The sequence below is a fragment of the Canis lupus genome, chromosome 35 (genome assembly GCF_048164855.1).
Source record: "Canis lupus baileyi chromosome 35, mCanLup2.hap1, whole genome shotgun sequence".
In the NCBI taxonomy this organism is placed as follows: Eukaryota; Metazoa; Chordata; class Mammalia; order Carnivora; family Canidae; genus Canis; species Canis lupus.
The window spans coordinates 24932073-24957121 of record NC_132872.1 but is presented as its reverse complement, the minus strand read 5'-3'; the positions used below and the strand labels follow the sequence as shown (position 1 = coordinate 24957121).

The 25049-nt window shown below is 36.7% G+C and overlaps 2 protein-coding genes across 6 annotated transcripts in view; one reads left to right on the top strand and one right to left on the bottom strand.

Annotated features, from left to right (window-relative positions):
* COL8A1 (collagen type VIII alpha 1 chain) overlaps nt 1–25049 on the top strand; it is a 536056-nt gene that overhangs the window by 219997 nt on the left and 291010 nt on the right. The gene's annotated exons all lie outside the window — the stretch shown is intronic.
* Nucleotides 1–25049, bottom strand: part of FILIP1L (filamin A interacting protein 1 like) — a 120323-nt gene that overhangs the window by 55966 nt on the left and 39308 nt on the right. The window lies entirely within an intron of this gene.

Here is a 25049-nt window from a genome sequence, read left to right as displayed (position 1 = left end):
TCAAGAGGCCCACATTCTACCCACTGAGCTAGCCAGGCACCCTGAACGATCAGTTTTGTAACCTGTTCCTTTCACTCTTCTTTCTGTTGCCCACGTGTCTTCTTCCTAGTCTGCATGTGCGTAAGTGCCCGCCCAAAATCTGCCACGTCTCCGGGCAGCATAACACATGCATTGTGCACCCAGAGCCTTTCACCAACAGTTAATGGGCTTAGAGTAACACAGATTTACACAGAGACCCTCTTGCTGCAACCCAAATCTCCTGTCCTCTGTAGTCCTTGAAGTTTCCAGAAGCCCTTCAACTATTCCTACACATACCTAAGCTGACTTAGATTTTAGAAAAGGGACGAATACCCTTGACAGCAAACTCAGGCTGTTTACAGCAACTGTGTCAGTGGTAATACAGCCGTAACACTAGAGAATAGGAAGCCTGTTATTAACACGACTTTTTGTGGCTTTAAAAATCAATTTTAGAATAGTTCGGTGCCCATGATCATTTGGAAAATGTGGAAAAGTAGAAAAGACATTTTACATCTAGTCCTACCACATGAATACTGCCAACTATTAATTCAATATACAGTTGACCCTTAAACAGGTTGGGACTGCATGGGTCCACTTTTATGCAGACCTTTTACAGTGCAGTACTGTAAATGTATTTTCCTTATTTTATTAATTTTTTTTCTTTTTTTAAAGATTTTATTTATTTACTCCTGAGACACACACACACACACACACACACACACACAGAGAGAAAGAGAGGTAGAGACACAGGCAGAGGGAGAAGCAGGCTCCATGCAGGGAGCCCGATGTGGGACTTGATCCCTGGTCTCCAGGATCACGCCCTGGACCGATGGCAGGCGCTAAACTGCTGAGCGACCCGGGCTGTCCAATTAATGTTTTTCTTTAGCATACTTTGTTATCAGAATATAATACATATGTAATGCATATACAAAATATGTTAATTATTAATGTTATTAGTAGGGCTTCTGGTCAGTGGTAGGTTATTAGTAGTTAAGTTTTGGGGAGGCAAATTTATATGCAGGTTTTTGACTGCACAGGATATGGTGCCCCTAATCCCTACACTGTTCAAGGGCCAAACCATACTATGTTCCCTTTTAGTCTTTTCATAAACATTTATAAAACACTTTGTTTTCCCTATGTTTTCCCAGTACATACTATGGGCCAAGTATGTACTGTCTTTATATATTTTATCACGTTCAATGCTTTTCTGTAGACAGTGGGTCATTTAAAAGCATATATTAGCATATTGTCCCTAGAAATGGTGGTCACAAAGCCAACCCACTGCCTGCTGTCCCACGGACCATGCTATAGTTTTTGTTCCCCAACAAGTGAAGCATCAAAGTCTACGTTTAATAGAGACACTTCTGTTGATCCAGGAACCTCTTGTTCTTGGTTTACATGGGATGCTATGAGTTGGCTATGGGACTCCAGTGAGCATGCCAGTAGGTGAGCAGAATGACTTGGAGAGACTGAAGAATTGATAATATGACGCCACCATAAGATTATTAAATGGGAAGCTGGAAAACCCTGCTATTTAGGTCCAGTCCATTTGCTTATTTATTTCTGCAAACATTTTGTGTTTCCTTGGTAACTAATAATAGTTTTGAGAAACTGTTAAACTCACAAGTATTACTGCAGGAGTAAAAAAATCCTCGAATCATAGAAATTAGAGACAGAAAAGACCTATTAGGTCATCTTTTTTGTCCCTTGCCAGTACAGATTGTTCTTAGTGCTTTGTCCAGTTTCTCTTTAAAGGGACCTTGTCAAATAGTTTGTACCCCATGTTTTTTTTTTTAAGTAGTGCATTTTTAAAGAAAGTAGTTCAACAGAATATAATTGTGGAGCTTGATTTCAGGCTAAATATTTATAGAGAAAGACCTGTGGGTTCAAAGTACAGTTGAACAGTTTTTATTAGTTGGAAATCATTGGTATAGTTTAGGATTGTCATTGGAATAGTTGGCTAAGGGTGAAAAACAGATGGGTAGGTTGATTCTATGCGTTTTCTTTTATCACTGTAAATATAGCAACCCATGAGTATAAACTTTTAATCAAATAAACTTATGGAAATGGGTCTAGAAGGTCTGAAGAAATAAAGCATTTAGGAAGTAAAGTTAGAGTAAATGATTCATTCTAAGATATTTATAAGAGACATTTTATAATCTCCCTTCCTGTCCCCAGTGCTGCTTTGTCCATTATTTACAGTTAATTATTGCTTGATATGAAGATGGCTACTAACTGTAAAATCCCCTCCTTCAGTCAAGTAACTTCTTCCAAACCCCAAAAGGACAGAATAAAACTGTGTCATAGAGCAGTTACTGGTAGTGTTATAGAATAATGCTTCAATTCCCAGTATTATGGCTAAAGACATCTTCACTGGGAAAAATGATGAACAAATTAAGAAATAAGAAATGTGCTTTGAGTTTTATTTTGAAGGATAATTTTTTCATAAAAGCAGATTTTAGAGTGTAAAAGGCCTTAGACAATACCTACTCTACCTTTTTTTTTTTTAAAGATTTATTTATTTATTCATTCAGAGAGAGCAAAGAGAGAGGCAGAGACACAGGCAGAGGGAGAAGCAGGCTCCCTGCAGGAAGCCCGATGTGGGACTCGATCCCAGGTCTCCAGGATCACACCCCAGGCTGCAGGCCGCGCTAAACCGCTGCACCACCGGGGCTGCCCGATACCTACTCTACTTAATGCTATCCCTTGTTCCTCCTTTTTAAATAGATGACATAATTGGAGCTCAGAGAGGTTAAAGGACTTGTCCTGAGGTCAAAAATAATTGGTGACCCAGCCAACTATGTTTTACAGGTCTGCATATCTCTTTTGGGAAATGTGAAAAATAAAAAAATAGTTTAATTAAACAGTATCATTAGAACTCTGAGAACATGTCTGAAATTACAATTAGTATTAGAATAGAATAATTTACTTAGGTTTATCCTAAGTACAGAAATAATTTGGAGCATTAATGAGCTAGTTTTCTATTTTATGGGTGAAAAATTACAATATTTTTGTTGTATTTCTTTTAAATTGAAGACCTGTATATGGCTGGTAATCAACTTAAGCCACTAAGATTGGCCATGGGTTGACAACTCCAGCCAAAAATGTAATGGTAAGATCTGAACTTTTAATATTAATTCTGTGCTATCATTTAACACCATTGTCTTGCATGCTTACCAGATGGTCATTCTGTACATGAGAAATGCTATTACAACTTATGTCATTAGGCATTTACATCATGGAATACAGGTTGGAAGGGATGTCAGAAGCCTTATGTTCACCCTTAGACTGAATTCTCTCTTGAGTGAGAACTTCAACTTTCTTTCCAGGAGTTAGTGCTTGCACATCCAGTTGTCATTAGTCAGCACTAAATAGTTTCAGGGATTTTTTACTTTTCCAACAAGTCCATTCCATTCCAAACTGAAAACTGGCTTCCTCTAACTTCTACTGACTACTCCTGGTCTTTCCGGGGAGTCATATTGAATAAATACATTGCGTTGGCATGACAGCTTTTTAAAGGACAGCATTTGTCCTGAATCTTAAACTGTTCCTATTTTTATCATTTGAGTCTTTTCATACTCTGTTTCTACAAGTTTGGTGCTCGGAATGAACAAATTACTTCAGTATATCAGGATTATCTTTCCCTTTAGAGACTTTGTGTAAAGTCTTTTGCATTTTCTTAGCATTTTTAGGTAACCGCATCAGACTGCTGTGTCATTGAGCTTACTGATCATCAGCCTTCTAATGACCAACTACATACCTAAGTATTTTCATCATGTACTGCTTCTATAATACAAGTTAATCCCTTCTATCCTCTGCTGGTTTTGTTTGTATTACTCTTTGTTGTAATAATAACAACAATAGATGACATATTTAATGTTTAATGAGTGCCATGCAATATATGCTTTACATTTATTATGTGGATCAGAGTTGATTTACATAATGACCTTGTAGGATAGGTGACTGAGGAACAGAGAGATTAAGTAACCTGTCTAATATCACAGAGCTAATAAATAGTGGCACCAGGGTTTGAATTGTAGACTGACTTTAGCACACTCTGGTAGAAATCATATTCAGTGTCTTGTAGTAGGATTTGAACTTAGGGTATAAACACTATCACACAGCGGCATAGAACTTTTTATCTCTCTTATCTGCCACCTAGTTCATTGGGCTTGTACTATGGGATGATGGGGCAAAATCTGGTTAGCTTCCCTAATCTTATAGTTCATATAAATGAAAGCCACATTGTGTAATATTCTGTTCAGGGATACCCAGGTAGGGCAGAGCTCAGGCCAGAATATGGTGTCTTTTCTATTACAGAACTCTCAAGTATTTTTGCTTTGTACAATTTTCTCTCTCCTTTCCTCCTCTTTCCTTCCTTCCTTCCTTCCTTCCTTCCTTCCTTCCTTCCTTCCTTCCTTCCTTCCTTCCTTCTGTCTTCCTCTCTAATTATTTATGGCACTATAAACATTAAAGCAACAATAATAACATTAATAGAAACCACATTGAAAGGATCACTTAAAATCCTGTCATACCATGTTTTAAATTTTTTTCATTTATTGCCAACTTTTGAATCTGTAAGTTCTTTATTTTTTTATATTGACATAAATGTAAGTCTTTTATCAAATATATTCTCAATCCTCTGATTTAAGTTTCACATCTCAAGTATGCCACTTATATAAAGAAGATCCAGGGAATGAGAAGAAAGGAAAAGAATTGCTGCCATTTATTGAGAGACCACTATGTGCCAGTCACTCTACCTTGCCCTCTGTCTTGATATCTCAAACATCTTTCTTGCTTTTTGAGATTTTGTATGAAGGCTAGCACAATACCTTGCTCTGAGCAGACATTCCATAAACCTGATGAATGAGAATGAATAGAAGAAGAGAGTGTTTGGGATTCAGCAGGAGAAAAGAGGTAATGATCATTGCCTGACTACTTCCATTCACTGACTCATTGACTGTTAGCTTTTGTTTCATTTTTATAAGCCACTTATTTCACAGCTCCATTGAGAGAAATACATGTGCAGGATGCTATGGGATGCTATTTACAGTGATAAATATTGTCCTTGTACTTTTAAATCAAGTGAATATTAAGTCTTGACCTAAAAACTGTTCGTTCTTTCATTTAATCAAGTTTCTTTAATTCCCTTGACTATAAATGTTATTTGCTAAGGAAATTTCCCCTTGGGGGTATATTTAACCATGCAAATGGGAAAAACTTTGTCATGATACTACTCTGACAGCCCAAGGACTTGAGGAATAAAAACTTTCAAGAGCAGAGTCCCTTCTCAAGCAATCAACTCTGGCCAAGTCCCTTCTCAAGCAATCAACTCTGGCCTACCAGTGACTTCTTGGTAAATCATAACTTAAAATACTGCTGATTTCTTTTTAAACATAATCAATTCTAATGAATACTTCTCCAGTTGAGTTTTAAAACACACAGAACCGACTTTCAATTACTCCAGGTGGTTACTGCCCTAGTGATGCCAGAATGTTTATGTCCCAACCCACTTATTAGCACTGGAAAACTTATATTGATTCTCAGTGACCTCAAATTTACCTGAGATTTGTTTTCAAGTGCTGATGTACTCTGATAAGATAGACAGAAGTACAGGCTTATCATATGGTTGATTGTTAATTTGTGCCATTACTGTACTGTGCCATTTAGAGTGTGCTATAAATTAGTTTTTCAGGGATCCCTGGGTGGCGCAGCGGTTTGGCGCCTACCTTTGGCCCAGGGCGCGATCCTGGAGACCCGGGATCGAGTCCCACGTCAGGCTCCCGGTGCATGGAGCCTGCTTCTCCCTCTGCCTGTGTCTCTGCCTCTCTCTCTCTCTCTGTATGACTATCATAAATAAATAATAAAAATAAATAAATAAATTAGTTTTTCAGTAAATCTTCTAATTATCTTATAAATAACCCAATGACATTTCATCATCTTACTTTTTGCAGAAATTCAGAATTCTTTGTTAAATACAAGGGTTTAAAATTTAGCAGGGATTGATAGACTTACATTTGGCATTTCTTTCTTTTTTAAAATATGTAATAGACTCAAAATAGGAAGTGGCTTAGGTCTCACTTCACCTCAGAGGTGCTGACTTTTGATTAAAATCAGTCTCCATCCATGCATGCAACTATGCATCCATCTATCCATCCATCCATTTGTCCTTTATGGCTATCATTTACTAAAAACCTATGGAACAGATGTCTGACTCTCTTTTTCTTTTTTCCCTCCTCCTTGCTCAATGCACACACATGCATTACACATGTACACATGTAGGCTTTCATGTACACTTGCCAACAATTACAAGAGGAAATGAAAAACAGTGGAACTCAACTGTTTAGATCAGAAATGGGAATCTCTTTCCCGAAGGCTAAGTGGAATATATTCTCATCTAGTCATGGTGACCTTCAATAACTAATAGTACTTTCTGTGCATGAGAATTATCAGTCATTTATGCCAATATATTAGTAGTAGGATGGGTAGGAGGATGATTGGCATTGATGCATGGCTTCCACAGGTACAACATTTAAAAATTTTTATGCTCTTGAGAAGATAAAAAAACTTGTATTTTCCAATTAGGTAGTGCCAATGAAAAAATAATATTAAAATTCCTGGAGGGAAAAAAGCACCTTTGTTCATAATATTTGTTTATTATAATGTAATTAAATAGGTAGAAAAAAATATTTTCCCTTCTTAATTGAAAGAGGTGGACTATTCAAAGGGAATATAAAAAAATATTTTTTTTTGCTGTGTGTGTGTGTGTGTGTGGTGATTTATAGTTATACAAGAGTTAGGCCTAGGCTGCATCTACTATGTTCTTTCAAGAGGCACTCAATGACTATTTCTGAACATCTTCTGTGTCTATTTATGACTATCCTGAATTCATGGCAAGGGAGGCAGAGAGTATAAAGCATAACCCTACCCAGATTTTGATGGGTACATAAACAAATGAACAAAAGCCAAAAACCAATTAACATCAAGTTAAGATGCTGAATTTGGTGAAGGAAGAATTTTTGTTTAAGTATTAGTTAAGCCTAGAAATATCTGGGAGGTCTTCATAACAGAAGTTAAAGTTCATCTAGACCTTGAAGGGTAATGAAAGAATTCCAGGAAGAAGAATGGCAGAGCAAAGGAAGTCATTGAATGATGTCACTGATTGGCTTTTGTAGAGCAGGGCTGACCGTCTAAGGGCAGTTGTGCAAGTAGTAGACATTGCAGCCCCAAAGGAGAGGGTGATCACATAAGATGGAGCCAGACTATAAATGGGTCTTACAATTCAAGCAGCATGGTTTGAATTTCAACTTAATATTATAGACAACAAGGTGCCATTGGCAGCTTTTGAGCAGTTGAGTGATATATTGAAGACAGTTTTAAATGAATCATGACATTATTAGTTCTTTTTTCAGTTGTATATTGAAGTGTAATATATAAATATAAATATATAATAGAAACAGAAGTGCTCCAATCTTGTCATATATTAATGCTTCCTTTAGGTACAGTCTTTGGAGAAGTGAGGGTGTGGAGCAGCCTTTATTGAAAAATTTTAAAGGTCTTCTCTGAAAATCAAAATAAAGTAGATCTATGATGTTTTAATTAAATAAGATAATTTATTTTAGTCTTATTAAATATTAGGATGGGTGTTCAAATAATGGCTCTCTTGAGCCATCAACTTGACAAGTAATTATAATTTATCGAAGATTCTTCCCAGAAAAAAAGTCGGCAATTGGGTAGGGGTCTTCCAAGGCTACTTATATCTCACACACATACACAAAAACTCTGAATATGACTGACTGACTGAATAGGTGGATTTGTTTGTTTGTTTGTTTGTTCGTTCATTTTAATGATGTTCTTTGCAGAGGTGCCTGTGTGATCCATTACTAAAAATGGAGGGAGGATCTTTGTTTTAGGTATACCTTCTTAACTACTTAGCTATCAGCCATTTTATTTGCTGATTGTGGATGATAAAGTGTAGAAAAGAATCTTCCCAGAATGCTTTTTATTGAAACAGACACTTTTTCATTTTCTAAGGAAAGAAATTTTGATTGTTTTCTTTGGGTCAGTTTCAGTATTTCATAAATTTTATTATTTAGAATAGCTGTGCTAAGAACTGTAGTTTGTCCCCACTACCTCATGATTTTATTAGACTTTCATTTTTTCTCTTGGGTCATGATTTTTTTAGAATTGCTTCTTAATTTTTAAACATGTATTTTTGGGTAGAGGGAGCGATCTTTATATCACTCATTACATTATGGTCGGAAAATATAGTCCATGTGTTATCTACCTTTTGAAGTTTTTAAGATCTGCTTTATGGTCTCACTGGGTGGTTAGTTTTTATACAAGTTTCCCTATGTGCTTGAAAAGTGTAGTGTGTATTCTGTAGGAGTTAAGAAGAACGTTCTCTGTGTAGATAAAGCTTACTTATTGTGTTGTTAGAATCTTCTACAACCTGATTGATTTTTGGCTGCTTGATGTATTAATGCCTATGAGAGGTGTGTTATAATCCTCCACTATGGTGATGGATTAGTCTCTCTTTGTGTTTCTGTCAATTCTTGCTTTACTGAGACTGTATTTTTAGATGCAAGTAAGTTCACACTATTTCTCAGAAATGGAATTTCTTCATATTATATAATGGCTTTGTAGGTCTATCTACCTTAAAGTCCTTTTTGTCTCCTATTAGCATAGCTGTGTAACCTTTCTTTTGGTTAGTAGTTGTCTGATGATATCTTTTTTCCAACCTCTTTTCAGTTTCACTATATTCTTATGTTCCAGTGAGTCACTTTTAAACAGCATGCAGTTGGGAATTATTACAGTTAGAATTGTTTTAGTCCAGTCTGACGATCTTTGTCTTTTAACATAGCTATGTAGTTTATATTACAGTGATTATTGATTTATTTAGATTTACTTTTGCTGACTTATCTGATGGTTCCATTTTTTTTAAAGATTTATTTATTTATGATAGACAGAGAGAGAGAGAGAGAGAGAGAGAGAGAGAGAGGCAGAGACACAGGAGGAGGGAGAAGCAGGCTCCATGCCAGGAGCCCGATGTGGGACTCGATCCCGGGACTCCAGGATCGCGCCCCGGGCCAAAGGCAGATGCTAAACCGCTGAGCCACCCAGGGATCCCCTGGTTCCATTTTTTTACCACCTTTTTTTTTTTTTTTTTTTTTTTTTTGCTGCTGCTGCTGTTTTTATTTCTTAGCTTCTTTTGAATTTTATTTTTATGTATTTTCTCCTTCTCTACTTTGGAATTTACACGCTATTCCTATCCTATTAAGAATTAATTAGCCTATAAATTCTGCCTCACAAGTTAAATTATCAGTCTAAAGCTGATCAGCATTTTAATCCTCCAAAAGCATTGTTTCAGAACACTAACTCTGAGTATACCCTCCCAATTTATATATTACTTGTCGTATGTTGTCTTATATTTTGATTTTTTCTTTTAATCCACAAGGTGGATTATCATCATCTATTGTTATTTTAGATGCACCAATGTTTAGATGCACCAACATATTTACCACTTTCTTTCTTTGTCATTCCTTCTTTTATTCAGACTTCCATCTGGGATCACTTTCCTTCAATCTGAATGCATACTTTTGAAGTTCCTTTAGTGGAAGTCTGCTCTTTCTGCTTATTTGAATGTGTTTATTTTACCCTTGTTCTTAGAAAGATTTTTACTGAGTGGAGACTTGTAGGTTGATACTATTTTCTGTTAGCACATTGAAGAATACTATTCCGTTACCTCTGGCTTCCCATATTATTGTTGAAAAGTCAGTCATTGATCTACATGTCATTCCTATTCTCTCTGGCCGCTTTTTTGATTTTGCCTTTGTCTTTGATATTCTGCAATTTCATTATGATGGTATTTAAGTACAGATTTCTTTTGTTCTTACTGGATTTCATTGAGATTTCTGAATCTGTGGTTTGGTGTCTTTCTATCAGCCAACATTAATTGTCAGATAGCTTCTGAATAATTTTTTCTTTCTTTACCTTGTAAAACTGAGATACTTCTTAGACCATCTTACTCTGTTCTTCATATCCCTTAACTACTCTGTCAGCTGTTTTATCTCCTTAGCTCTCCTGGCTACATTTCGTAATTTCTTCAGATTTTTCTTCTAGTTTAGTAATTCTCATTGCTGATGTGCAATTGTATTTTTCATTTCCAAAGTTTCACTTTTTTCTAATTTGTTTGGTCTTTTATAGTCTGTTACTTTTCTGACTAGAAACTTCAATCCCTTTTTTATCTTTAACATATTAAGTATATTTTACATGCTGTCTATTAAATATCTGAAATCATTATCAGCAGCTCTGATTCTGCTGTCATTTCTCTGACTTTCAATCATTATGCATTATTTTTTAGTGTGTTTTCAGATTTTTTAATATGAACTCATTTATATTAGAACTCTATTTGTGGGAGTTCTTTGAACCCTAGGTTGAAGGTGGCTTTCTCTAGAGAAGATCTACATTTGTTTTCGCCAGATGCCAGAGGGTATTTTCAGCCTAGAATCTCTAGACCCAGGGGTTTTTTTGTTTTGTTTTTTGGTTTTAGACCACCCACTTAGTATGAATTTGGGCTGCCAATTCTCATGTGGGCTAACTTGTTATTATAAATTCTCAGTGGAGTTTATTTCTCCCCTTACTCCAAATGCCATAGTTCAAGGAAAGCAGTTTTCCTCACAGTTTCTAGAGGTTAATTTTGTTCCTAAGTCACCTTTACGTTCATAGGTTAGCTTTTTTGCAATCCTACCTTTATGTAGGGTTGGGAGGACCCTGGGTCTTGTCCTCTGTACCTTTTGATGCCATGAAAACTAAAATATAAGTTCACAAAGTTCAAAAAATGCTCAGGTAAGTACCTGGTACTTACCTTACTGGGTTTTCACTTTTATTCAGTCTTCAACCTTTGAATATTCCTTAGTAACTTGCTGTCTCAAGGATATATATTTTTAAATATTTTATTCATTTTTTTAGCATTCTGGGTGTTTTGTTGGTGGTGGTATTTTTGGTTTTGTTTTGTTTTGTTTTTTGTTTTTTGTTTTTAGTGAGATAAGAGCTTAGAGTAGCTAATCAGTTTCAACATTGGAACCAGACATTAGCACAATATAATCTAATAGTGAAAACCAACCTGAAAACTCTGTAGTACTTATTTCAGATTAATGTATTAGAGCCACTTTTTTGTTTCTTTATGCTAAGAAATGGAGTTTTAGCTTACCTCAGCATTTCTCTTCACTGTTCAGTGTATTAATTTGCTATCAATGATTTTTCAGATGCCAAGTAATATAAACATTGTCTCAAATATAATTATTAGCAAAACATCTTATATTTTAGTCTTTGTTAGGTCCGTATACTAATAGGAACGTATGTCTGCTGTCTAGGATGGCTAGATCCATTTGCATTTATTTGTTACATTTATATTAAATGTAATTATTTTCCTGATTTTTCACAGTTACTACTCCTTAGTCTAGGGGGACACATACTAGTTAGAGCCCAGTGTAAAGAGAGAGTCTAAGAGTATTAAAGGAAGCTTCCTGGGCAGCCCGGGTGGCTCAGCGGTTTGGCGCCGCCTTCAGCCCAGGGTGTGATCCTGGAGACCCCAGATCGAGTCCCGCGTCGGGCTCCCTGCATGGAGCCTGCTTCTCTCTCTGCCTGTGTCTCTGCCTCTCTCTCTCTCTCTCTCTCTCTCTCTCTCTCATAAATAAATAAATAAAATCTTAAAAAAAAAGAAAAGGAAGCTTCCTCTATACTTTTACTGAACCACTATGAGAAATTAGATATTATTGAAGCACTGCAGGTGCTTCAAAGGGAAATTATTCTTAGAGGAATGATGCCGTTCTCAGGAAGATAGCCCCATCTTACACTCAGGAGCTTTGCACAGAGCACTAGGCAAGTCTCTAATTTTGTATAGAATAACATGTAATGTAAGATGACTTTATATCTTGGGAGAACTCCCAATATATGGTGACTTTAATTTATTTGCCTTCATTGAGAACTTTCCTGAAAATAGTGCCCCAGATCCTCCAAGTAGTCTAGGATGTGAATAACCAAAAGGAAATGATACGTTAGCCAGGATGCTTCCAGCCGAAGTCAACAGAAAACCTGGACTCCTTTTGCCTCAAACAATGGCAAAATATATCATCTTACAACAAAAAATCCAAACTTGGGGTAGGCTTTATTTATACATGACATGTTGCCTCTGCTTCTCTGGTTTCTGTGGCTCTGGCCTTTTCTCCTAGATGGTTTCATCCTCACCCTGGTAGCAAATGGCCTCAGCATTTCCAGACATGACATCCAGAGGTAGATCCACACATCACCCAGAAGTAGAATAGGGACCATCTCTTCTGGGTTCTTCTAAGGAGCCTAGCGACCTTCCTATGATTGTCCCCAGGCCCATCTCTAAAGTCTTGTCCTTTTATTGTATTGTCTAGAACTGTCAAAAGAAAGGAGAATAACATCATAGACCAATTAGATTTTATCCCTAATCTGGACATAGTGTCACACTCATGTAAATCATGTGGGCTCAAGAGATTATTAGTATAAGTTCTCTTTTGTATAAATTCTAAGTATGCTGCTGGCCTGTAATTATCTCTGTAAAGAGTATGGATACCCTCATTGATGCTAACCCTAGAAAGGACTGCAGAGATGCTGTGCTCAGCACTTTCCAGCAATGCTCACAGACTGAGTGAATTGCACAAACAAACTCATTCAGCAGGTCTACACTTTCATATTGCTCTCTTTAAATTGATCAGTGACCTGTACCGTACATAGTTCTGAGTGAGTGAGTGACCCATTATTCTATTAAAGCGAACTTTAAGGCCAAAATAAAAAGTTAGGAAACTCTCATATTTGAAATTCTTTTACGTCCTGATGACATATGATTTCTTTTTTTTTTCCCCACTGGCCAAAAAAATTAAGGGTGATCAGGATTAAAGCTTTACAGCATTAAAACCTATCAGTCTTCAAAACTAAAACATGACTATAGTTTTAGGGAGGAAAAATCCCCACTGGTTTCTAATCCTTGCCATTATTTTATAGACTATCCTTAGCCCGTAGTAGCTATGGAATAGAACCATAAGATACAATGCTTTATTGGTAAAAGTCAGAAATTTATTGTTTCATGTGGAAAGTGAGTATTAATATTGTGTCACGTGTTGATCTTTTTCTTTAGACATAATATAGCATTTTTCTGTGGGCAAATTTATATTCTGTTCTCAAAGAATATTAAATCTGTTTGACAAAGTGAATTTAGGCCTCTTTAACTCCCCTGACTCCATAAATACTGAATGTGGAAAATTATTTAGCTCATGTGAAGAATGTTATATCTATAATTTTAGGGTCAATGTAATGTTTCGTGAACTTTGAGGATATGGTGTTTGTGCTTCTTAAGAAACTCAGCTATAAGTAATAATGAAATTTATCATTATGGCTGACCTACTAGCTCATGTTTTTCTATATGTGCATATAGCTCTGATTTAGGAGTTCATGTAGTAAACCTACTTATTTGCTTTCTCCCCAGATTGTTCCCTGCTCTTAATTCACTATCCCTCTTTTAGCCTTAAAAAAATAGAAATTAGTTTTAGAACGGAAACAAAATAGTAGTAATAAAAAGTCAAAAAGCTTCAATGGATAGAATTGTTATTAAGGGTCCTACTGGCACTGTTTTCTAATTTTGCTAAAGCCTAAACTTTCTAGTTAGAAGAAAAAAGTCACCTGCCTAAGGCTAGCGGGAGAGGAGTAGAGAGAGAAGGAGGCAGGCAGACTCCCCACTGAGCTGGGAACCTGCCAGGGCTCCATCCCAGGATCCTGAGATCATGACCTGAGCAAAACCAAGAGTTGGACACTCAACCTACTGAGCAAACTACATAATTCTTAAATTATTAACTATGATTCTAGAAAAAATCCATAAAACCTCATATCTTAGACAGTTATGAAATTCTGTAGACAACAATATTTTTGAGCTTACCATTAAAAAAATACCTAGATTCTAAAAATGTTACAATTTTAGAATTTCACGTCTTCCCTCCAAAGACTAGATCATAACTCTGTGCTAATTGAAAATGATTTCTGTTGACCAGCATCCCTTCATAGAATACATAGATATTTTAAAATAAAATTGGATTTTGCCACCAACCCCAAAGGCATTGTTTTTTTAATTTTTATTTATTTATGATAGTCACACAGGGAGAGAGAGAGGCAGAGACATAGGCAGAGGGAGAAGCAGGCTCCATGCACCGGGAGCCTGACGTGGGATTCGATCCTGGGTCTCCAGGATTGCGCCCTGGGCCAAAGGCAGGCGCCAAACTGCTGCGCCACCCAGGGATCCCCCAAAGGCATTTTGAAGGTAAAAAAAAACCTGACTTCTTCTGCTGAATCCACAGATGTTTCTATTAACTTCTTTACAGCTCTCTTTTTGTTGAAGCTGGGTGCCTATACATTCAGCATTCATTTATTAAATACCTACTGCATTAAATGAGATATATATGATGGGAAGAAAGCCATTTAACATAGAACCAGCATACAATAGTCTTCAGTAAACTTAATTCCTTTCCTCTCTGCTATTATATCCAAAGTTGTATGCTATATGATGGGAAATAAATCACCTGCTTCCAGGAATTTATAGCTGAGGGTTGATTGGAAAGGTGTTAATGTGGAAGGGGAGATAGACTGGTTAAAAACTAAGTGAATTACACAAGGTGCATAAAGAAATTAAGTGCCCTTCCCACACAGAAGATATTCTACATCTGAAAAGGTGTGAGAGAAGGTGCCACTTAGGAGTTCAGGTAAATTTCCACTCTATTTGCTCCTCTGTTTTGGATGCTGAAGATGTACATCTCTGAGGAGAAACTGGTCCTTGTCAAGTCTGAGCAGGGGAGCGAAGTGGGGGCAAATAGGATAGGGCAGATTTCACTGGCTACATTACTCTTGTGTGCTGGTGTGCTGTTCTCATCATTACATGAATAACCATTTCTTGTTAATTGTTTTTTATGTTTTGAAAGTCTGTGTTGCTTATGGTTTCTTTTGCACGTGGAAGAAACATGTGGTAATGCTGAATTTATATAAGTCTTAGGGCAATTTGCAATCTTCCAGCAAAAAGGGAATACTTTAATCTTCAAAATGTAGGAAGTTTGTCCATTTTGTAAAAAAAAAAAAAAAAAGACTTTCAAAGTTTCATTTGTAAGATACTTCCTCAAAGAAACAATGTTATACTAAGTAGAGTTGATTCCTCCACTAACACAAGGAGGTTTACTAAACCCATAATAAAGCCAAAAACCTGTATTTGGGGCTGCAATGGTGTGGTGATTTTGTAGTACAATAATATCATACATAGCTCACAATATTTATCCATAATGTGATTATTATAGCATGTAGTGGAGAACAATATTCATGCAAATGTGTAGAGTTTAAACTGTATTTTGGGTCAGCTAACTTTTTGTGGACTAGCTGGGAGCCTACATTTTACATAAAACATGATATTTATTAGCAAATGTGTTCCAGGTTCCCACTTTGGATTCCACGTGAATACCTCCCTGCCATATCCATGGCAGCCCTTGGCTCTCCAGCCTGAAGAAAATTAAGTAGCTCTGGAAATACTCTTGCCCTCCAGGTGTCATCCTTTTGAGGAGAATGTGGGCTGGCTTTTTATAGAGAGGGAACATTCGCAAGTCAGGTGTTCATAACCAAGAGAATGCCTATACATATTTTATGTGGCCAGAATGATTAAACTTAATATATTTTATTCTTAACTCTCCCAGTTTCAAGCATGACAGCATGTTTTTTTGGGCAACTTGCAGTTACCCATGTTCACGACTGGGAAAGCTGAAAACATCCCCCTTTAAATAAAGGATGAATCATAATTCAACTAGCTTTGCAGTTGGCTTCATGGATTTAGTGAGCTGTTGCTCAGCAGGACTGTTTTTGTTTTGTTTTGTTTTTTTAATGTAGCCTGTAACATGATTGGTAATATTTGTGGGTTCTTCAAAGTACTCTTTTCCTTTCTGCTCCTGGATAAGAGCTTATTTTTTGGCCTATCTTCTTTTCCACAGAAGCAAATATCCTGGCCTATATTTCTGACCTATAGATAGGTTTTAGTAGGTCAAAAGAGGATAATCAGTGCACACTGAAATCAGCATTCGTTTGTTGTTAGTGTACATATAACACAAGACTTCCACATTTTATCACCATAAATCTCCTTCATCTTGGGTGGAAAACCCCTTCCTCTGAAGTAATCTCCATGGTGTTTTCTTCTCTTGACACAGGGCAATCTATCCCCAAGCAACCTGAGCCCATGGAACAGGTGCCTTGTTAAAAGACTGTGGTTAAATGTTGGGTAAACTCTAGCAGTGATTGTTAGAAAAGAAAAGAATGTTGATATTTGCCGAGGGTTTGACAAAGCCCCTCACCTATGTTTGACCAAACTTTAAGCTGTGAAGATACGCTTTTTGGAGAGGAGACATGCGGCTCAGTGGAAGAGAGAACCATTTGCTTCTGTAGGTAATTGTTGTGGTTCTGTATTCTAAAGCGTGAGTCACAGATGTCTTTATGATTACACATCCCTCCCAGCATATGAGAAATACACTTTAGAGTAAAGGAAGTTAAGAGAAAACAGAAGTGTGAATAACTGCTAATGGTGCTCTCTCTGGCTCCATTCCGTCTGCCATTTCATCATACATAAAGGGTAGTTCAGAGATTCTTTCCTGGCAAATAAGTGGCAACATATGTTTGAAACAGTGAATGGAAACTATAGGGAGAAAATGACAGGCATATGGCAATAGGAAGGCAAGGGAAAATTTGTTGCCCTAATGTTAGCCACATAATTGATATGGTCTTCCATAGAAGGGCTGTTTTACTTTAAAAAGTCTGCATGCCCCATTAGTACAGCATTTCTGCGTGTGGAATGTATATAGTTTCTAGATTTGTTTTGTTTTGCTTTTTCATGAATGGCTGTCACATTAAGCTATTAAAGCTCGATACAGAAGTCTTGAGAGAAGGGTTCTCAAAGGGGAAAGACAGAACCTAGTCAGGAAATGGGACCCTTTATTAAAGTAGTAAAAACAAAAAAGGGAGGAAACACTTAAGAACAATCACGCTGAAGGGCTAAGAACAGAGGAATGGGTCCCAAATACTGTTTTCAAGCATGTTCTTCTTTTAAATAATTCTACAGTGACAGTGTTTATGATTCATTTAGTTGTGATAGTAACTAAATCTTTGCTCAATGGGTTGAGATTCCAAAAGTCACCTTAAAGGGCACATGTTTGTTTTGTTACATGATGTGAAAGCACAATGATTTACTTTTTTTTTTTTTTTTTTGAGATTTTATTTATTTGAGAGAGTGAGACAGCGCATGAGCACAAGCAGGGAGGGGGCAGGGGAGAGGGAGAAGCAGATCCCCCACTGAGTGGGGAGCCTGAGGTGGGGCACAGTCCTAGGACCCTGAGATCATGACCTCAGCCATGTCAGATGCATAACTGACTGAGCCACCCAGGTGCCCCAGCACAATGATTTACTTTGGAAAAATAATTTTCTTAAAAGAAAAATATTAATGTATACTAATGCACTGAAGCCTGTTTACAGTTGTATGTCATACAAGGCTATTAGTTAAGGCTATTAGTTAGGAAATGTGTTTGCAGCGTTTAAAATTTAATTATGGCCTATTGTTATATCACAGAAAAGTGTTAGCATAATTTGTTTATTAGAACAAATTTTGTTTTATTTGCTCAGAAATGATTATGACAATATCATCAGCCTTTGTTTCTAAGATTCCGTTAACTGCTTAATAAGACTTTTGTTCTGATTTTTGAGAAAAATCAATTGGTGTTATTATTGATTTGGGACTTGACAGTGAATAATGTTAGCATGAACAAAGGACGTTAATATGTATATATCTATAAAAATTATTTAAATGTGTCAATTCTACAAAACCCAACTGTTCTTTACCTTCTCTTACAATATCCAGCTTTACTATGACTGGTGTAATTGGTATGATTTTTTACATCTGGTCTCATGCTTTAAAAATGGATATCTAAAAGGTAATCTAAACACAGTATTTTATTTGTAGTTAGAAATTTCTTTTTTTTTTTATTTATTTATTTATTTATTTATTTATTTATTTATTTATTTATGATAGAGAGAGAGAGAGAGAGAGGGAGGCAGAGACACAGGCAGAGGGAGAAGCAGGCTCCATGCAGGGAGCCCGATGTGGGATTCGATCCCGGGTCTCCAGGATCGCGCCCTGGGCCAAAGGCAGACGCTAAACCGCTGCGCCACCCAGGGATCCCCTGTAGTTAGAAATTTCTGCATACAGTTGGCCCTTGAACAAGGCAAGGGCTAGGGGCACTCATCCCCTACACAATCAGAAATCCACACATAACTGTTGACTAACCCAAAATTTAATTGCTAACAGTCTGTTGTTGACAGGAAACCCTACTGATAACATAAACAGTGATTGACACCTTTTTTATGTTATATGTATTATATACTGTATTCTTACAATAAAGCTAGAAAAAAGTATTAAGAAAATCATAAGGAAGAGAAAATATATTTTGTAGTAGCATACTGTATTTATTGGGGAAAAAATTCTACATTATAAGTGGACTTGCACAGTTTAAACACAAGTTGTTCAAGGATCAACTGTATATTTACATGTAAAATAAAGCAGGGCGTGGCAGGGAAAAGGCATGACTAAGTTTTACAGCCTGCCCACTACCAATTTTTGCACCATTCTCAAGCTAAGAATGGTTTTTACAATTTTAAAAAGTTGAAAATGTCAAAATAATAATATTCCATGATATGTGAAAATTACATAAAACTTAAATTTTAAGTGTCCATAAGATTTTATTGGGACAAGCGATATCTATTTGTTTACTTATTACCTGGCTGCTTTCCTGTTCCAACACCAGAATTGAGTAGTTGCAACAAGACCATCTGGCCTGCAAAGCCTAAAATATTTACCACCTGGTACTTTATTGAAAAAAATTTGCTGACCACTGTTCTTTTTTTTTTTTTTAAGATTCTATTTATTTATTTATTCATGACACGGGGGTGGGGGGAGAGAGAGAGAGAGAGAGAGAGAGGCAGAGACACAGGCAGAAGAGGAAGAAGCAGGCTCCATGCAGGGAGCCTGACGTGGGACTCGATCCCAGGACTCGAGGACCACTCCCCGAGGCAATGGCAGGCCCTAAACCGCTGAGCCACTCAGGGATCCCCTGCTGACCACTGTTCTATACCTTTGGTAATAGATACAGTTTAAAACAAAGCAGACAAAAGGCAACTACAAGTTGCCTCAATTTTTATATATCTCAACTAATTTGTGTTAATTTGCCTAAACCAAATTTTGAATTTTCTGTACTTGTTTTGTTTGTTTGTTTGTTTGTGTTTTCAGATCTTGAATAATTTGTGTTATCTGAAGATTTATATTATTGCCAAGACAATGGATGATGCCTTTTGGTGGAGTACTGAAGTAACACGCTCTATTTGAGGGGAAATTTAGAATAGTGAAAATAGAAAAACAAAGTTTAGTTTCTGAGACTAATGGGAAGCAGTGAGGTTCTAAACTGATTATATTTAGTTTTCTTTTTACCTGGCATATCACTTTCTCTTATTCTAACTTGCCCAGAAAGAGGATATCAGGAGTGAGTGGTTTGGATTATAGGAGAATTCTGTAAGAGAGCACTACCCCCCCCCCCACCACCATAGCATGTCAAAGCATTCTGCTTAAGTGCATGTGGCAAAACATTGCCATATAAATATACAGTGTTCATGACTAAATGAAGTTTTCCTTGTCTCTAACCACCTTGAATAATTGAGACCTGACTGTATTAAGAAAACATATCCTACCTCCTATATGGGTCCCTCATACTAATCTTAGATTCAATATTCGGGGGTGGGTTTTTTTTAATTTCTTGAATTAGCCATCAAAATGTATTTTTTTAATTAATTTATTCATGAAAGACACAGAGAAAGGGGGAGAGAGAGAGAGAGAGAGAGGCAGAGACACAGGCAGAGGGAGAAACAGGCTCCATGCAGGGAGCCCGACGTGGGACTCCATCCTGGGTCTCCAGGATCATGCCCTGGGCCGAAGGCAGGCACTAAACCACTGAGACACCCAGGGATCGCCTCAAAATGTATTTTAAATAGACTTCGTCTAGTTTATCAGACTCTCAAAAAAGAAGTCTTGGCTTAAATATTGCTTATTTGAGAGTTTAGATGTGATACATTATTTCTGTTGCATATTTTGAGGGTTTAAAAAGATTGTTAAAAAGTAGCGGTATTTTGGGGCAACCCCGGGTGGCTCAGCAGTTTAGCGCCACCTTCAGTCCAGGGCCTGATCCTAGGATCAGGATCAGGATCCCTCTGACCCGGGATCAAGTCCCACATGGGGCTCCTAGTCCAGGGTCTAATCGAGTCCCACATGGGGCTCTTCAGTCCAGGGCCTGATCCTAGGATCAGGATCAGGATCCCCCTGACCCAGGATCAAGTCCCACATGGGGCTCCCTGCATGGAGCTTGTTTCTCCCTCTGCCTGTGTCTCTGCATCTCTCTCTTTGTGTCTCTCATGAATAAATAAATAAAATCTTAAAAAAAAAAAAAAAGTAGCTGTATTTCTATATTATAGATAACATTTATTTTTAGAGGTGTGTTATGGGTATATGGAATGAAAAATATTTCAAATAAATTGTTCCACATGGAATTACACAATGCCCAGGGGTTATGTTTGCTCTGATTCTTTATGTCTAATCTCATCTTTTCCAAAACCTTTTCTTTTAAAAATAGAAACCTAGAAAGGTCAACTAACAAAATTTTTCTTTTGTAGTGATAAATTTCTAACAGATGAATGTTTTTTAAGGTGTTATTTATTTATTCATGAGAGAGAGAGAGAGAGAGAGAGAAGCAGGCTCCAAGCAGGGAGCCTGACATGGGACTGGATCCTGGGTCTCCAGGATCATGCCCTGGGCCAAAGGCAGCACTAAACCGCTGAGCCACCCGGGCTGCCCCCTAACAGATGAATTTTTGACATTCATACACTTACACATAAAAATGTGTGTACCGGGCAGCCCCGGTGGCTCAGCCGTTTAGCGCCGCCTACAGCCCAGGGCGTGATCCTGGAGACCCAGGATCGAGTCCCGCATCGGGCTCCCTGCATGGAGCCTGCTTCTCCCTCTGCCTGTGTCTCTGCCTCTCGCTCCCTCTCTCTCTCTCATGAATAAATAAATAAATAAAATCTTTAAAAAAAAGTGTGTGTACCTTTTTCGCATTATCCTAGTAGTTTTTTGTTTACTTTAATGTGTCTTGGTCTATCACACAATATCAGAAGGTGAAATTAAGGGAGAAATATCCCACAAACACTGAGTCTGAATCTTGGAGTCTGAAACTCTCATGGAAGTTTAGGTATATTTCAAGCTACTCTATTACGAGTATTAATATTAAAATGAATCTGATTTCTGTTGGAATTTCAGATCACCTGAGAAGGACTGAACACACAAAGAGAAAAAATGTAATTACACCTTTTATTTAAAGCCTAAGAGACAGCTACAATAGATGTGTTTTGATTCTGTTAGATGGAGATTTTATGTGTGCATTTATTTAGAGGAACTCATTTTTTTCCCATCTCAAAATAGTATGTTAAGAGAAAGTAGTTTCTGGTATTTGTTGATCTTTATTTTGAGCATATAAAAAGTCTGTTCAATTTTATTTTATTTTGCTTTAAAGATTTATTTATTTACTTTAGAGAAAGAGAGCATGCAAGTGGAGGAAGAGCCAGAGGGAGAGGGAGGGAGAGAGAAAATCTTAAGAAGATTCCCCGCTGAGCACAGAATTCAATGCTGGGCTCAATCCCAGGACCCTGAGATCATGACCTGAGCCAAAACCAAAAGTTGGACACTTAACCATCTGAGCTACCCAAGTGCCCCTGTTCAATTTTATTTTGAACATAACATTTGATTATAGTTTTCAAAAGCAGACTGCTGGCAAATTATTTTATGTTGCAGGTGTTTTGGACATTTTTGCCATGATACATCCTTTTAGCCTTAATGAGAATTACTAATGCACTAGATAAAAAATGGAAATCATATATTTTGAGATCATATCGAAAATATTCCACCTAATTCTTTATACAAAGAAGTTGTCCATGAATTATGTTGACTATAGAATTAAAATTAAAATAATTAGAAGTTATTGTATATAAAGGTTTTAGGTGTTTGTGAAATCAGTGTGGTAGCCATTATGATTTACTGCTGTTGCTTTTTTTCTAGCAGTTTCCTAGCCCCTATTGCATTCCTCAACAAAATATTTCTTAAGATAAAGTGTGAGGAATAATACTAAAGGTACACTGGTCCTGCACCTGAAATTCCTGAAATTGTTTCTGAAATTGTTAAAATGGACATTTTGGACACCCACCTCCATCTTGAATGTGACTCCGCTATGTCCAGCTTCAGGACATCTTTGGCTAATACACATTAACATCCCAGGGATGATGAGCAAGGTTGTGGAGTCAGACTCCCCGCATTTGGTCTTTATTTCTCCATTTACCAGTTATGTAACCTCTTTGTGCCTCTGTTTCCTCATCTATAAAATGGAATTAAATGGGAGTACCTCCTCATTCAGTTGTTGTATTAGAGTTATGGCCATTAAGTACTTAAAGAAGCACCTACACAAAGGATTCAACTACTTAGCTCTCATTATGCATTTCTAAGATATCATCTATGGTGTCCTGGTTGTATTAGATCTTTGAAATCCTCTAATTCCTGGGTGTTCTATATGTTGGCAAATTGAACTTAAATAAAAATTTTTAAAGATTTTATTTATTCATGAGAGACACAGAGAGAGAGGCAGAGACATAGGTAGAGGGAAAAGGAGGCTCCCCGTGGGGAACCCAATGTAGGACTCCATCCCCAGACCCGGGACCACACTCTGAGCTGAAGGGAGAAGCTCAACTGCTGAGCTACCCAGGCATCCCTAAATAAAAATTAAAAAAGAAAAAAGAACAGAAAGAAAAGGCATCCAAATAGAAAGAAAGAAAGAAAGAAAGAAAGAAAGAAAGAAAGAAAGAAAGAAAGAAAGAAAGAAAGAAAGACTCTAATTCTATAGTCAGAACCAAATCAGCAGTATTTTAGGATGAAATAAATGTAAATGTGCATGAAAGCTTTTTGAAAATTTAGACTGTAATACCCACCTAGAACAGCTTTGGCATATAGTAGATACTCAGTAAATATTTAGAGAATTAATGGATGAAAATATACACATATAATGGTGATGTCATTCTTAAAATTCATGACTAAATTCTGGAATCAAAGCCATTCAATTGTTAGATTTCAGAGAGATAATTTAACTCTTTGTTAGTGAGGTGTGAATAACAAAGGTATTGATAATGAGGATATTAATAACCATTCATATATACCTGGCACTTACTGTGAGTAAAATACTATTCTAAACACTTTATAAGTACATAGATTAATTCATTTAATCTTTAGAGCAATCTATAAGGTAGATACTACTATTATCCTCATTGAATAGATGAAGAAACTGAGTCTGAGATTATAAATAACCAGGATTCAAATCCAGGAACTTTGGCTCCAGAATCTATGCTCTTAAGTCTTTGTTATAAACAAGTTATAATTTCATAATAGGTATTTAGTCCAATCTTTTTTTCCCCACTTAATGCTCATCAGAATAACCATACAGTACCAAAAATGCTAGTCAGTTGCCTAGTCCTTCCTCTTTCTGCTCTCACGAAAGTCCCAAGCATTGATACTCTAACTGGGCTGCAGATTAGAAGAACTGCCTGGGGGCTTTCAGTGCTTTTGAGTCTTAGAGATGCACTTAATTGATGCACACTGAGTATCAAAATTTTAAAAGTATTCCTGGTGATTCTAATATTTAGCATAGTTTTAGTCCACTGGTCTAAAGGAAAATTAAATTGGTGTGGGCCCTAGAACACACTTGAGGGGTCAGGGCTTGAAGGTAGTAGAATCTGGATCCTTGAGTATCCAGGATCTGAAACTCAAGCCAGTTTGCATTGTTTCTTGTTGAAAATTGCTTCCTTTGCATGCAAAGAATACCGGTTGGAAATGGTTGGAAATACCAGGGGCCAGGGGATTCAGAGTTTACCGAGGGTTTAAGTTGTGTAGACTATCCTTTTAATTTGTTTAAAAAAAAAATCAAGTAAATTTTGACATTGCTTTAGTCTTGGGGCCTTAAATGGCCATTGAAAATTCTAAGGAAATTTATCTGGAAAAAGAAAATGGCTACAAGTGGGACTAGGATAGTGCTTTCCTTTAGGGTTACGAGCTTATTGCTCCAATGAGAAGCGTAGCCTGACTTTACTAATCTGTTTAGGAAAATTGATATTTATTTCAAATGTTTATGGTTTATCGTCTCAGAAGATTAATGCCAAATCCTCAAAAATGTAGTGACGAGCGATGACTCATTTTAGCTCATGTCAAAACAATGCGCTTTTGTAATTTGCCTGTCTCTGGGGAAGCTATTAAACACTAAACAAAATGCCTCAGAATGAAACTGATTGAGTGTTTTAAATTATGTACTTTTGCTTGGCTATTAGCCAGAGTTCTTTGGGAAAACTCACTGCACATCAAGAGCTGTGATTTGTGCTGACAGTGGTACTACATAGTTTATGCTGCTTCAGTACCAGTGGTGTATATTCTAAAGTTAAATAGTCAAACAAAGCTTAGTCTTTTTGATAAACAATTTATGTTAACTCTACTCTCCGCCAAGTGATTTTTTTCTTTGTTAAACTTTGGATGGAATATACCTAATGGATAAGATATTTTTGTCTGTATTATCTTGTTGACAAATAGCACAGATTCCAACAAACTAAAGAATAGTTATTATATATATATATATATATATATATATATTAAGATTTATATATTTGTTTCTTTGTAAGTAGTACCATATATCTTGTCCCAAGTAGAGCTCAGCATAGTGTTTTACATGTAACAGATACACAAAATATATGTGTTATTGATGATCATGATACCAATAAAAAAAAAACAGTAGCTTTTAATTACCTATGGTCTGGCT